Source organism: Schistocerca nitens, chromosome 3, assembly GCF_023898315.1.
Source record: "Schistocerca nitens isolate TAMUIC-IGC-003100 chromosome 3, iqSchNite1.1, whole genome shotgun sequence".
Taxonomy (NCBI): Eukaryota; Metazoa; Arthropoda; class Insecta; order Orthoptera; family Acrididae; genus Schistocerca; species Schistocerca nitens.
In genome coordinates this window covers 181,767,012-181,781,233 of record NC_064616.1, presented here as the reverse complement: position 1 = coordinate 181,781,233, position 14,222 = coordinate 181,767,012, and the positions used below count along the sequence as shown (strand labels likewise).

At 41.3% G+C, this 14,222-nt stretch overlaps 1 long non-coding RNA gene across 1 annotated transcript in view; it reads right to left on the bottom strand.

The window, feature by feature from the left end:
* The window catches only part of LOC126249541 (uncharacterized), a 271,919-nt gene that overhangs the window by 28,715 nt on the left and 228,982 nt on the right, over positions 1-14,222 (bottom strand). The window contains exon 2 of the long non-coding RNA XR_007545607.1: positions 7,645-7,865. This is a non-coding gene — a long non-coding RNA (uncharacterized LOC126249541). The remainder of the gene's footprint in view (positions 1-7,644; positions 7,866-14,222) is intronic.

The window sequence follows — 14,222 nt, the reverse complement described above, 5'->3', positions numbered from 1 at the left end:
CATTAACATCCGACATTTAGGTGTTTGTGCATTTATCTTCAACAAAATATAGAGTTAATAAAGAAATTAGTTTCTGAAATAATACAGTTTTATGAATCATGAAATTAGACACAAACACAATTTCCAAATATATTTTGTCTCATTCTTCTCTAACATTTTTCTTGTAGTGTATAAATTGTCCGAAATAAATTATTTTTTCTTCTGGCATTCAAAACCGAAATAAAACCATATGTTACAGCAAATTCCAGGAAGAGAGACAGATTAGAGTGCTGAAGGTTAAAAAAAGGAAGGCAGTTCACCCAGGCCCCAACATCAGAGGAATTCACCTGCAGGAGATCCTCATCATCAGGTCATAGTGACCTGCCTTTAATTTCTATACTTCTACATCTTGTTTTATTTCATAATCCACTATGGTGGAAGGTACCTTGTACCACAACTAATAATTCCCTTTCCTATCCCTCTCACGAATCGAACAAGGGAGTAATGACTGTCTGTTTGCTTAAATATGAGTACTAATTTCTTTTTTCTTCTCTTCATGATCTTTACTGTGGCAGTAAAGTTGTTCTGTGGTCTGTCACGGGGCTTATTCTCTAAATTTTTCAATAGGTGTTTCATGACAAGAATATAATCTTCCATCCAGAAAATTGCCAGCACTGAGGATAGGTATTCAACAAGTCACTGGAAGACGCATGCAGAAATACTGAGCCATCCTGCCTCTATACCCATTCTTAATTGTGAAAGAGTTGCTGATGCAGGATTTTTGTACAACAACTGACCTCTCAATTATCAGAGGACCCAGTCCGTTCCATGTACACCCAACCCACACCATTATGGAGCCGACAACAGCTTCCACAGTGCCTTGTTGATAACTTTGGTCCATGGCTTCAAGGTGTCTGTGACACACTCGATCCCTACCATCAGCTCTTACAAACTGAAATTGAGACTCATATGACCAGGCCTTGGTTTTCCAGCCATCTAGTGTCCAAACGATAGGATTATGAGCCCAGAATAGGCACTGCAAGTGATTTAGTGCTGTCACCAAAGGCATTCCCATTGCTAATCTCTCCCACAGCCCAATAATAGCAAATTTCACCACAATGTCCTAACAGATACATTCGTCATATGTTCCACACCGACTTCTGTGGTTGTTTTACACAGTGTTCCCTGTCTGATTAGCACTGACGCTCTACCCAAATGCCACTGCTCTCAATCATTATGTGAAGGCCATTGGCCATTGCATTGTCTGTTGTGAAAGGTGATGCCTGAAATTTGGTATTGTCAGCAAACACTTGACACTGTGAATCTTGAAATATTGAAGTCCATAATGATTTCTGAAATGGAATATCCTATGTGTCCAGCTCCAACTACTGTTCTACGTTCAGTTCGTTAAGTCCAGTCGTTCAGCCATAATCATGTCAGAAACCTTTTCATTTGACTTACCTGAGTACATATGACAGCTCCACCAATACACTGACCTTTTATACCCTGTGTACACGATTATACCGGCATCTTTATATTTCCATATAGCTATCCAATGACGTTAGTCACCTCAATGTACAATACAATATTCACTGATCTAACACATACTGTTATCTACTACCCATAATATGCTCAGATGTTGTGATATGAATGTACAACTACATCACATTTTTTACATGATATTCTTACTGCTCATATTTCATTAATTTAATTGTTATTACAGCAATGTCAAAGAGAAACTCCCTGTCAGTTAATAAGATAAAACAAGTATGATTCTGTGAATTTGCAGCTGCAGTAGAAAGCAGCTGTAGTAGAAAGATTTCCACCCTGGAGCATTAAGCAAAAGTTAGTCTCACTTTTTCTTTGTGTTAAATTCTAGCAGCAAAAAGTAATATCTCTTACAAATATCTGTTCAATTTGCTTGCTCATGAATATACTACTTCCCTTTCCAGTTCTGAATTCGATTTACAGTATTCATACATGAAAATTTCAAATAAAAACTTTTGTACATTAATGGTATTCCTAAATTTTTCTCTCAGTTCTTGCGCTACTGTATGAGGGGTCTCCAAGGTTCATCTCCGAACCACAGCAGAGCTCCAGGTGTGCCATCATGAGAAATATTGCAGTGTACAGAGTAGCCTGATAGGCGCTGGAAATTACAGGTTTTGTATGTAGGTCTGTGCCATAATGTACGGTGGGTATGTTTTGGAAATTTGGCCTAACAAGATTTATAATTTAACAAAACATAGAGTTCTCAGATGTTGTTAAATTAAGTGTTACTCAAGAATGTACCACAATGCTGTAAGCAAAAAGAAAATATTTCAATCTTTTTTTTTTTTTTTTTTATTGTGGAGGAGAGGGAGTGGTGCATAAGCTGCTATTATTACCATCAAATAATTTGATTTCCAGTACCATGAAAATAAGGGTAAATTTGAAGAATTCCATATGAGTTAGGAGATAAATGATACTTCTACTGTGGTTCTCCCTCAAGCTTCCTCCTTATGTAACACCTTTGACTATACTTGTCAGCTCGCTCAAGAGACTGATAATGCTTCAGATCTGGTCCAACCAGACCAGAAGATGAATAACAGTGATTCTGCAGGAATGTTTTTCAGTCTAAACCAATATTTTTTAGACTGTGCCTTGCAGGCTGCCCTGCAAGACAGGCATATTGTGTAGGGGTAATTTTGGCCTGTGTTATCAACATAATTTTCATGTCAGGCTATAAGTAAGAGGCAAGAAAAGGTTTCCCAAGCCTCAGATATGTAGGCTGCCTCACTCACACATGATATGTGTGTTGCAGGACTAGTATCGGCCTGCTTTTTTGACCTGTTATATAGGAGCCATACATGCGGATGGGCACAGTTGGGGGAATGTCGAAATGAATAGAGGAGGAGATGGACAGAAAGAGATAGCAGGAGAGGATAGGTAAGGACAGAGGGAGCAGGAAGTGAGAATGAGATGGCCCAAAAGACAGGAGGAGGAAGAGTTAGGGAAGGGAAGGGAGATGGAGGAAATGTATGCAATATATGTGTCAAATGCATAAAGGGTCAAGGCCACAAGGGAAAGGCTAGTCATAAAATACTTTCATTACACTGCTGCAGCTATTAAACGTATTCTTTAAAAATCAAGTATTGAGTGCAAATGGTGCACCAGAGGAACATTTTCGTAATTCTGAAACACTGAATAGCCAGAACATTATGACCAATGACCAAATGAACCACAGGCGACAGCAGAGAGACCTGCAAGGAATGACTACTAGTAAGACACACACACAATGCTTGTAGTATCAGTGAGTGTGCTGTCTATGTGCAGAATCAGTAAGGCACACCACCTGTCTGAGTTTGACCAAGGGCAGATTGTGATAGCCTTGAAGCTCAGCATGAGCATTTCAGAAACTGCATAACTTGCCAGGTGTTTGAGGAATGCTGTGGTGAGTGTCTTCAACATGTGACAAAATCAAGGTAAATTCACGTCCAGACACTGTGCGGTTGGGCGACCACCCCTCATTTTAGGTGTCAGACGTCGTAGGCTGGGCAAGCTGGTAAAGTAGGACACATGGTGGACTGTGGCAGAACTAACATCAGACTTTAATACTGTGTGTCTGAACATACAGTGGACAGGACACTCCCAATGATGGGAGTCTGCAGTCGACGACACATACATGTGCCAATGTTAACATCATGATGTCGACAACTGAAACTGAAACAGATAAGGGATCATTGGTACTGGATGGTTGGCAGTGGCAGAGTGGCACAAGGTCTGATGCTGATGAATCCTGATACCTTCATCATGCCAATGGGAGGATGCAAATCAGTGATCTTCCAGAGGAACAGCTTCTTGACAGCTGTATTGCAGGATCAAGACAGGGCGGTGACAGCTCCATTATGCTCTGGGGAACATTCACGTGGGCATCCATGGGTCCATGATGGCCAAGGATTAACATACGCTGTTTGCAGACCATGCACACTGCTTGATGGGGATCATGTTTCCTAACGGCAGTGGCATCTTCCAGCAACATAATGTGCCATGCCACAATGCTAGGAGTGTGACAGAGTTGTCTGAGGAACACAGTAGTGATTAACAGTTAGCATGCTGGCCCCCCAGCTTGCCAGATCTGAGCCCAATCAAACACATCCAGGATATGATTGAACGTGGCGTCGGACGACATTGCCCCACCCCCTCCCAGTAATTTATGGGAATTAGGTGACTTGCGTGTGCAGACATGGTGTCAGCTCCCTCCAACGATCTAGCAAGGCCTCGTTGATTCCGTACCACAATGCATCATTGCTGTTATCAGCGCCAAATGTGGACATACCAGCTTTTAGGTGAGTGGTCATAATGTTCTGACTGATCAGTATATGTCAATTTACTTCCAAAATGGGTGCCTAACAAAATCCACTACTGTAAAAGTAACTTCCATCATAGGACGCACTTCAACTGAACACTTAATAATAATGACTCTCAATTTGGAGTACCAATAAAAACGAAATAAGTTACTGTAAGTTGACACATGAAGTTGGTTTTCTAAGGTCAGTCACAGTTAAAAGAAATGATGAAAACCTATGTACTTGTGAAAGTTTTGAAGAATCTGCAGCAATTTCTACACTCTCAAATTAGTCATGTTCGTATTAAAAGATGTAAAGCAGTTTTTATTTACTTTAACATCCTTCATTTGAAAAGCTGCTAAGAAAATTATAATGAAGCCTCTATCAGATTAATGCACAGTGTACAATGTATCCAGATAAGGCTGACAATCTATAGACGAAATGGGAAAAAAGGTTGTTTTAGTGGTGATACTTTTGTTTCCCTGCAGAAAAAAAAAATCATGTCACGTAGTAGATACATGAAAATGTGACCAATTATCTGTCTATAATAAATCTGTTTCAGTAAATTCTAAATCTAATTTTCATTGAATATGCCAATAACATCCTAAAGTTCCTCACATTACACATCAGTGGGGGATGTGAACATAAAATTATTTCAATTAAACTTTCAGCTGATGCATATATTCATTCATTTCTTTCATAATCTGTCGATGGCTGGATAAAGAAGGACATTTATCATTAGGAAGATATTCAGACATCATAATTCGTACAGTGAAGTGTTGAAGTCTACACCTATTAAAGTACAATGTCATACCCAAACGTAAAAGGCACATAGCTGTGTCATAGCAATAGTTTATTTAGGAAGGACTACTTAAGGAACGTGTAGCAGCATGAATGTAACACAACTGCAGTGAAAACTCCATTTACAGGGTTTAATTAATCTGTCTCATCAAAGATAAATAAGTTAAAACTGTTGATCATTAAATAAACTGACAGAGATTCTGAACATTTCCTTGGGCAGTGTCATCAACACATTGCATTACTTGCTTGAGCAACACCTACACTAGGTCAGAAGTGCACTTGTTCAATAGTAGATAAGAATGGTGTTTTATTACAGGCTACTTATAGCTAAAATTGGTTGGAATTCTCTCATTCCCAGTACTATTAGTTTTGAAAGTAGCCTTTATCATTACCATTACGCCTATAAAATCAATTATGAAGACACAAATTAGACACCATCTGCTTTTCTATCAGCTTTGAGTGGCATAAGATCGCTTTTCTAGCATTCATTTCCCACAACCAATGGTTAAAACATGACAGAACATGTAACTGTTGCAAAACTTAGGGGGAAACATCTATGTCAGTATCTCACACTGAGAGTTCCTTCATCTAAGCTATAGTTGTTCCGTTTCTCCACGCTTCTACAACTAAGCTATGACTCCTTTTATAATGAACTCAATGACAGTGGAATGCTAAATTAGCTTCTCAGTGTTAGGTGAAACGCTCTTGAAGATGATTTTAGCAACGTTTTGAAGTAAATGACACATATCAGATTCCTAAAATGGAGAGTTAAATTCTGCATGGTATGGTGCTGCATATTAGAGATGGTGTCTGCCAGGGAGTTATCACGTAAAAGTGTATTTCTTAAACAGAAATGAATGTGTGTGTTTGTTTGTAAGTGTGTGGAACTGGATGGTTCAAAAATAGTTCAAATGGTTCTGAGCACTATGAGACTTAACATATGGGTCCATCAGTCCCATAAACTTAGAACTACTTAAACCTAACTAACCGAAGGACATCACACATATCCATGCCCGAGGCAGGATTCGAACCTGTGACCTTAACAGCAGCGCGGTTCCGGAGTGAAGCACTTCGAACCGCTTGGCCGCAGCGGCCAGCTGGGACAGGATGAGTGGAGGTAGTATGTGGTGAGAGAAAACTTTATATGCCATTTAGCCCCTCACTGAAGGTAGATTCTCATGGTCTTAAAAAATTGATCTGGATGATCCATATTTGCTCTAACTCCATTGGCTACCTCTGTAAAGCTCACACACTGCTTGGAGAGTAAATAAGTAACGAAATATCATAACAGATATTGGATACCAATAATAAGTTAATACTTTTCAAGGTAGTTAAAGAAAATCATAACTTTAAATAATACTGGCAGCAGGATCCTTATGTGTTGGAAGCAGTACTGTTATGACAAGAAGTGGCTATTGACACGATCAAATAGTATTAAGTTCCATGTCACAGACAGTAATAAAAATAATTTTTTATATTAGTTAACAATATAACAAATCAGTGTAAAAACATCTGCATGATGTTCTCTTCTGCTTTTGATGCACTGCAGCTAACTGGCTGTGATCCTGGTGTGGCATAGTATTTAACATCTGTAGTTAGATTAAAATTTGCACCTATATATGGGCAGCAGAATTGCATGGCACTAAAATCTATATTCATACTCTGTAAACCACTGCTAACTGCATGGCAGAGGGTATGTCCCATCATACCATCACCAGTTACTAGGGCTTTTGACTGTTCCACTCACACATGTAATGTGGGAAGAATGACTCTTGAAATGTCACTGTGTGTGCTGTACTAAATCGATAAGTTTGTCCTCACGATCACTATAGGAGCGATAATTAAGGGATTGTAGTATATTCTTCGGGCCATCAATTAAAGCCTCTTCTCAAAACTTTGTAAGCAGACTTCTGTGGGCTAGTTGATGTCTATCCTTAAGGATCTGCCAGTTCAGTTGTTTCAACATCTCTGTGCCATTCGTCCAGAGATCAAGCAAATCTATGACTATTCCTGCTGCCATTATCTGTATACGTTCACTACTCCCTGTTAGTCCTATTTGGTATACAGGTTCCATACACGTGAGTAATATGCTATGATGGGTTACACAAGTGATTTATAAGCTATTAGTGTCTCCTTTGTAGACTGACTGCATTTCCCTAGTATTCTACCAATAACCAAAAGTCTGCCACCTGCTTTAACCATGACTGAGCTTACGCGATCGTTTAATTTCATGTCCCTACAAAGAGTTACACCCTAGTATTTGTATGAATTGACTGATTCCAACTGTGACTCATAGATATTAGTGTCATAGACTGCTTCCAAGATCATGATGAATAGGCTACATGATGAAACTACACATAAACATCTGCAGTAAACAGAAATCCCATAACACATATCATTGACGCTTCTGCAACTAGGTGAACTTACCTGGGCCTGTTTCAAATAGGAAGAGTACTTGAATGTGGGTGAGAAGTACAGCACGGAATGCTTTACTGACAGGACTGTGTGAATTGTGCGGTTTTATAGACCTACGTACCTTGCATAACGTAGTAGTAAAAGAAAAACTCATTCTGTTTTGTCTTCTTCATTTGGTTGTGTGTCTTCTTGAGGCTTTTGGTCCCTTGGCTGACCCAAGAAATATTCGAGAACGATTTTAAGTCTTCTGCGCGAAAAGTAAACTCCCCAAGCAGTGACAAACAAGCCCATTGCGTACATAGTTATTTCCATAAACATCATTCTACGTCACGTAAGTAGCACCTGTCCAAGCACGAGTACCTAAGGCCTACCGCTGGAGTGGTGAATGTCGGTTGGAATTTTGAAACAGTTGACAGCAGTCTGCGATAGTAAAGGGTCAGAGAAGTAAAAACATTTTACGCGATCGTTGGACTCGAAAGAAAATACAGTTTTCTTATTCATGTAATGAAAACCACACCAGTTGCTGTTGGAAACTATTGCGTCCACGTTGCCGCACAGCACAAAATTTTTCCGAAGAACTTAAAAACGGCGTGATGCAAAATACGAAGCCGATAGTGGACGCAATAAAGTTCTCAGTGCGAACTTGAGCGATCTTCACTAATAAAGGAAGAGGGTTGCGGATTCAGCACATCTTCCGAACATGGAGCAACTAATTGTTTTATTAGTGCAGACCCATCTCTCTTTTGATGTACCGGTAACATAGTAACAGTAGCCATCTTCCTCAAGCAGCTGTTTTGTCTATACAGCTTGTTTCCTTGGCGATTCAGCTTGAGTTCATTCACAATTGTCCCACATGAATGTGAATCAAATGTCACTTACATATAGCACTGTAGCCGTAATTCATGAAATAAGACACAATTCTCCATCCAATCATGATACGGTGCAAATTTTATCCCGCAACCGAAAATTAGAATTATCGGTACACAATATGTCATTTAGTGTCACATTTTTCGTTACGGATATGTACAATATAAATATGAATGCGTGGTGTCTCTTCCTTTGGATATATCTGAAAGAACAGACACCACTTAGAATTCGCAACTGTGATACACATTATGTAAAAGAGAAAGGAAAGGAACTATTGATGTCAGCTGCATTACGGCTTTATGCGGAATCAGCAGTGATGAAATAAAATGTGTGCCAAACCAAGACTCAAACACATGATCTATTGCTTACTAGGCACTTGCTTTAGAAATTGCGCCACCCAGACACATTGTTCAGCGCGATTGCGTGGCTAGTCTCAGCACACATACCGGCTGATCCACACTGCCATGGAGTGTCACCAAACTGCAGTCCCCCTCCATGTCATCCATGCTCGCTACTCTTAGATTTCCGCAGAAGGTTGAACGTAATTGTGCATCCACACTGAAGGTAGAAGACTCATTACCCATCAAGTGAATCAGTTATATGAATGCATAGTGTCCATTTTTTTCGGACACATTGAAAACGACAGACACCACGCAGGATCTGCAGCTGTAAAACACATTATGTAAATTGAAGGTAAAGGGAGGAGAACAAAAAGGAAAACGAGGAACTATTGATGTCAGCTGCATTGGGAATTTATGTAGAATCAGAGGCGATCAGCGAAAATATGTGCTGAAAAATTCAACAAGGAATGTCCTGCTTACTAGGCAGTTGCATTAACAACTGCACCCCACGCACACAGTGTTTATCACAGCTTCACAGACTATCTCGGCACACTTTCTGGCCTAGCCACACTCCCACCCAGTGCCACCTATATCCAGTCCCCGTCCATGTCCTCCGTGCTCGCTATTTTGAGATTCCTGCGGAAGGTTTAGCATAATTGTGCATCTGCACTGAAGGTGATGGATACGAATCAGTAATATGAACGCATGGTGACCGTTCTTTCAGAAATGAGCAAGATGACAGACACTAATTGAATCCGCAGCTGTGACAAATATTATGTAAACTCTTCAGGCGTTGGCGCCTCTATAGACCTATCCCAAAACAACTAACCTATTACTACAAGGGTGTAGGAAAAGAAGAGAGTAAGGGGGAAGAACATATAGAGTAGCGATGAAAATGAAAGTAGTTGTGTATGGGCTTGTTTTTGTTTAGTTTATTTATTGCATATTTATGTTATTTTTTGTTTTCTTTGCGTTTATATACAGGGTGGTCCATTGATAGTGACTGGGCCAAATATCTCACGAAATTAGCGTCAAGCGAAAAAACTGCGAACAACGAAACTCGTCTAGCTTGAAGGGGAAAACAAGATGGCGCTATGGTTGGCCCGCTAGATGGCGCTGCCCTATGTTAAACGGATATCAACTGCGTTTTTTTTAAATAGGAACCCCCATTTTTATAACATATTCGTGTCGTAGATAAAGAATTATGAATGTTTTAGTTGAACCACTTTTTTCACTTTGTGATAGATGGCACTGTAATAGTCACAAACGTATAAGTACGTGGTATCACGTAACATTCCGCCAGTGTGGACGGTATTTGCTTCGTGATACGTTACCCGCATTGAAATGGACCATTTACCAATTGTGGAAAAGGTCGATATCGTGTTGATGTATGGCTATTGTGAACAAAATGCCCAACGGGCGTGTGCTATCGATACTGCTCAGTATCCTGGATGACTTCATACAAGTGTCCGGATAGTTACATAATTTAAGGAAACTATAAGTGTTCAGCCGCATGTGAAACGTCAATCACGACCTGCAATAAATGAAGATGCCCAAGTAGGTGTTTTAGCTGCTGTTGTGGCTAATCCGCACCGGCCGGAGTGGCCGAGCGGTTCTTGGCGCTACAGTCTGAAACCGCGCAACCGCTACGGTCGCAGGTTCGATCCTGCTTCAGGCATGGATGTGTGTGGTTTAAGTAGTCCTAGGTTCTAGGTGACTGATGACCTCAGAAGTAAGTCCCATAGTGCTCAGAGCCATTTTGCTAATCCGCACATAAGTAGCAGACAAACTGCGCGAGAAACGGGAATCTCAGAAACGTCGGTGTTGAGAATGCTACATCAACATCGATTGCACCCGTATCACATTTCTATGCACCAGGAATTGCATGGTGACGACTTTGAACGTCGTGTACCATTCTGCCACTGGGCAGAAGAGAAATTACGAGACGGTGACAGATTTTTTGCACCCGTTCTGTTTAGCGACGAAGCGTCATTCACCAACAGCGGTAACGTAAATCGGCAGAATATACACTATTGGCCAACGGAAAATCCACGATCGCTGCGACAAGTGGAACATCAGTGACCTTGACTGGTTAATGTATGGTGCGGCATTATGGGAGGAAGGATAATTGGCCCCTATTTTATCGATGGCAATCTAAATGGTGCAGAGTATGCTGATTTCCTACATAATGTTCTACCGATGTTACTACAAGATGTTTCACTGCATGGCAGAATGACGACGTACTTCCAACATGATGGATGTCCGGCACATAGCTCGCGTGCAGTTGAAGCGGAATTGAATAGCATATTTCATGACAGGTGGATCGGTCGTCGAAGCACCATACCATGGCCCGCATCTTCACCGGATCTGACGTCCCTGGGTTTTCTTCTGTGGGATAAGTTGACGGATATTTGCTATCGTGATCTACCGACAACGCCTGACAACATGCGTCAGCGCATTGTCAATGCATGTGCGAAAATTACGGAAGGCGAAGTACTCGCTGTTGAGAGGAGTGTCGTTACACTTATTGCCAAATGCATTGAGGTTGATGGACATCATTTTGAGCATTTACAGGTAATCACGCTATAACAGCATGCATTCTCAGAAATGATAAGTTCACAAAGGTACATGTATCACATTGGAACAACGGAAATAAAATGTTTAAACGTACCTACGTTCTGTATTTTAATTTAAAAAACCTACCTGTCATCAACTGTTCGTCTAAAACTGTGATCCATTTGTGTGTGACTATTACAGCAGCATCTATCACTGAGCGAAAAAAGTGGTACAACTAAAACATTCATATTTCTTCACATAGCACACGAATATGTAATAAAAATGGAGGTTCCTTTTTAAACAAACGTAGTTGATATCCGTTTGACCTATGGCAGCGCCATCTAGCGGGCCAACCACAGTGCCATCTGCTTTCCCCCTTCAAGCTAGACAAGTGTCGTTCTTCGTAGCTTTTTCATTTGACACATATTTCATGAGATATTTGGCACGGTCACGATCAATGGAACACTCTGTATACATATTTTTTATTTTCTTTTACTTATTTACTTTTTTTAATTTTTAAATTAAATTAGTCTATGTACCAAAGTTCCAGGAGTCACTAAAGCCTTCTGATTGGCGGAACGTCCAAATGTGTCTTCTCGAAAATTTATTGGAGATTCTGTTTGTAGTGGCTTCAGAACAATACTTCGGGAAAAAGGTATCAGCATCTCATGGATTGGACGTTTCAGCTGGAAGGTGGCTCATGAAAGGCGCTCCGTAGAAAACTGGAAAAGAACTGCTTGAATCTGGGGTTGTGAACAAGTGTACAGTGACGATCGTTAAGGAACGTCCAGTAACCTAGTTCTGACTTCTTCTCCGGGCCAAAACGGTAGCGGACTGTATGGCTGCGTATCCAATTCACAGCAATAGCTTTTGGTGCAGGATAGTTCATCACATCCAGGAATAAAAGCATCAGGAAAATGATCTGAGCAGGTGTCTGTTGGGTAAGGAAAGCTAAGATTTGCTGCACGAGCCTCCAGACATCAGACAATGGACCACATGAGAACTGATGAGCGTCTGTGTCCTCCACACCACAGTGAACGCAGATGGGTGTGCAGTGGGGCGGATGTGCTGCAAATGAAACTGGTTGACCTGTTTGCCATTGACAGTGATATACCAGGTTGACAGGACGCTGATGTCAAGATAACCAGCATGTTGCGCTTTCCACACACGACGCCTTATGATCTGATGAAACGTGTTCAATGGAGCTTGGGGGTCGACACATTTGTAATGTGTCGTCTACAGTCTTTGTCCAGAGTATACGTACAGGGCTAAGGAGTGCAGGATGTAACTTAATTCGAGAAAGAAGTGCCGAAAGTGATGAAAGGGGGGTGGAATGTCTGATAACATGACTGGACATGGAGACCAGTGTGTATTCATGCAAATGCAGTAAGGTCAGGCTCGTCAGGCAGCGACGCCAGACTTTCAGTCGGGAGCTAACAAAAAGTACCATAACTCTGTCTGGCACATGGAATAAGCCCACTCCACCATGCTCCTGTGGGAGGGCAAGGAGGAATACTGAACTTTAAATAACATTCAGGTACAGACAAAGGATTCCATCGTCATCAACGTATGACATGTGAGGGTAATCGGGACCAGGAACACTTGTGCCACATGGGGGATGCGTGAGGTGTGGTAAACTTTTACGTACTGCCCATGCTGTACAATGTAGAGGGATCTAAACCAGTGCTCCACAAGGCTAGTCCTCATCATTTGGAGGAGACATCTACTGTTGGTTGCCGCTGAACACCTGGACAAAGTGTTTATCACAGTGTTTATTGCAGTTGCACGACTATCTCACAACATCTCATAGCCAAACCACACACCCATCTAGTGCCACCTATCCACAGTCCCCATCATTTCCTCCATGCTCATTGCCTTGAGATTCCTGCAGAAGCTTGAACATAATTGTGCATCTGCTCTGAATGTGGTGAACTGGTTGCCCATCAAGGTTAATCAATTATACAGATGTCAAAAGAACAGACAAGCTACATTCATGTAACTTATTTACCTCAATGGACAATGAATCCACGTCTTCAGTGTGGATGCACAAGTACATTTGTCCTGCAGAAATCTCAAAGTAGAGATAGAGAGTGTGGAGGACACAAACAGTGACTGCTGATAGGCTGCTTCTGGTGGGAGTGTGGGTCAGGCGCAGCGGAGGGGGAGGGGGGCAAGATAGTTCGCCCAGTTGCCAGAAACACTGTGTACAGGTGGTGCAGTGGTTAATGCAACTTCCTAGTAAACAGTAGATCCCTGATCGAATCTCGGTGTGGCACACATTTTCACTTGTCGCTGCTGATTCTGGATGAACTCCCGATGCAGCTGATATCAATAGTTCCTTCCCTTTCCTTTCCTTTCCTCTCCCTCTACCTTCAGTTTACATAATATGTATCATAGCGGCATATTACGCATGGTGTCTGTTCTTTCAGACATGGGCGGGGGTTTTGGTCAGCTGGGAGGCATGGCGAGACAGTCCGTGCAATTGTGGTAAACAGTGTGTCTGGTTGGGGCAGTGGTTAATGCAACTACCTCATAAGCAAGAGAGCACAGGTTCAAATCCTGATCTGGCACATGTCTTCACTCGTTGCTACTGATTCTGCGTGAAGTCCTGATGCAGGTGACATCAGTGGCTCCTCTCCTTTTCTTTCCTTTCTTCCCCATCCACCTTTAATTTACATAATATCTATGACATATCAATGAACTTCTCAAGTTTTTGGGTACCTCAATATTTTAGAGCTCATACAATTTGCAGAAGAAGCTAATTACATAGTAAGGTTCAAATGGCTCTGAGCACTATGGGACTCAACTGCTGTGGTTATCAGTCTACATAGTAAGGATTAGGTCGTATTTAGAGTAGGGCTATTTATGTGAAAGTGTAGGTGTTGCCAAGCTACATTTCTCTGTGGTACTGCCGGCCGGTGTGGCCGAGAGGTTA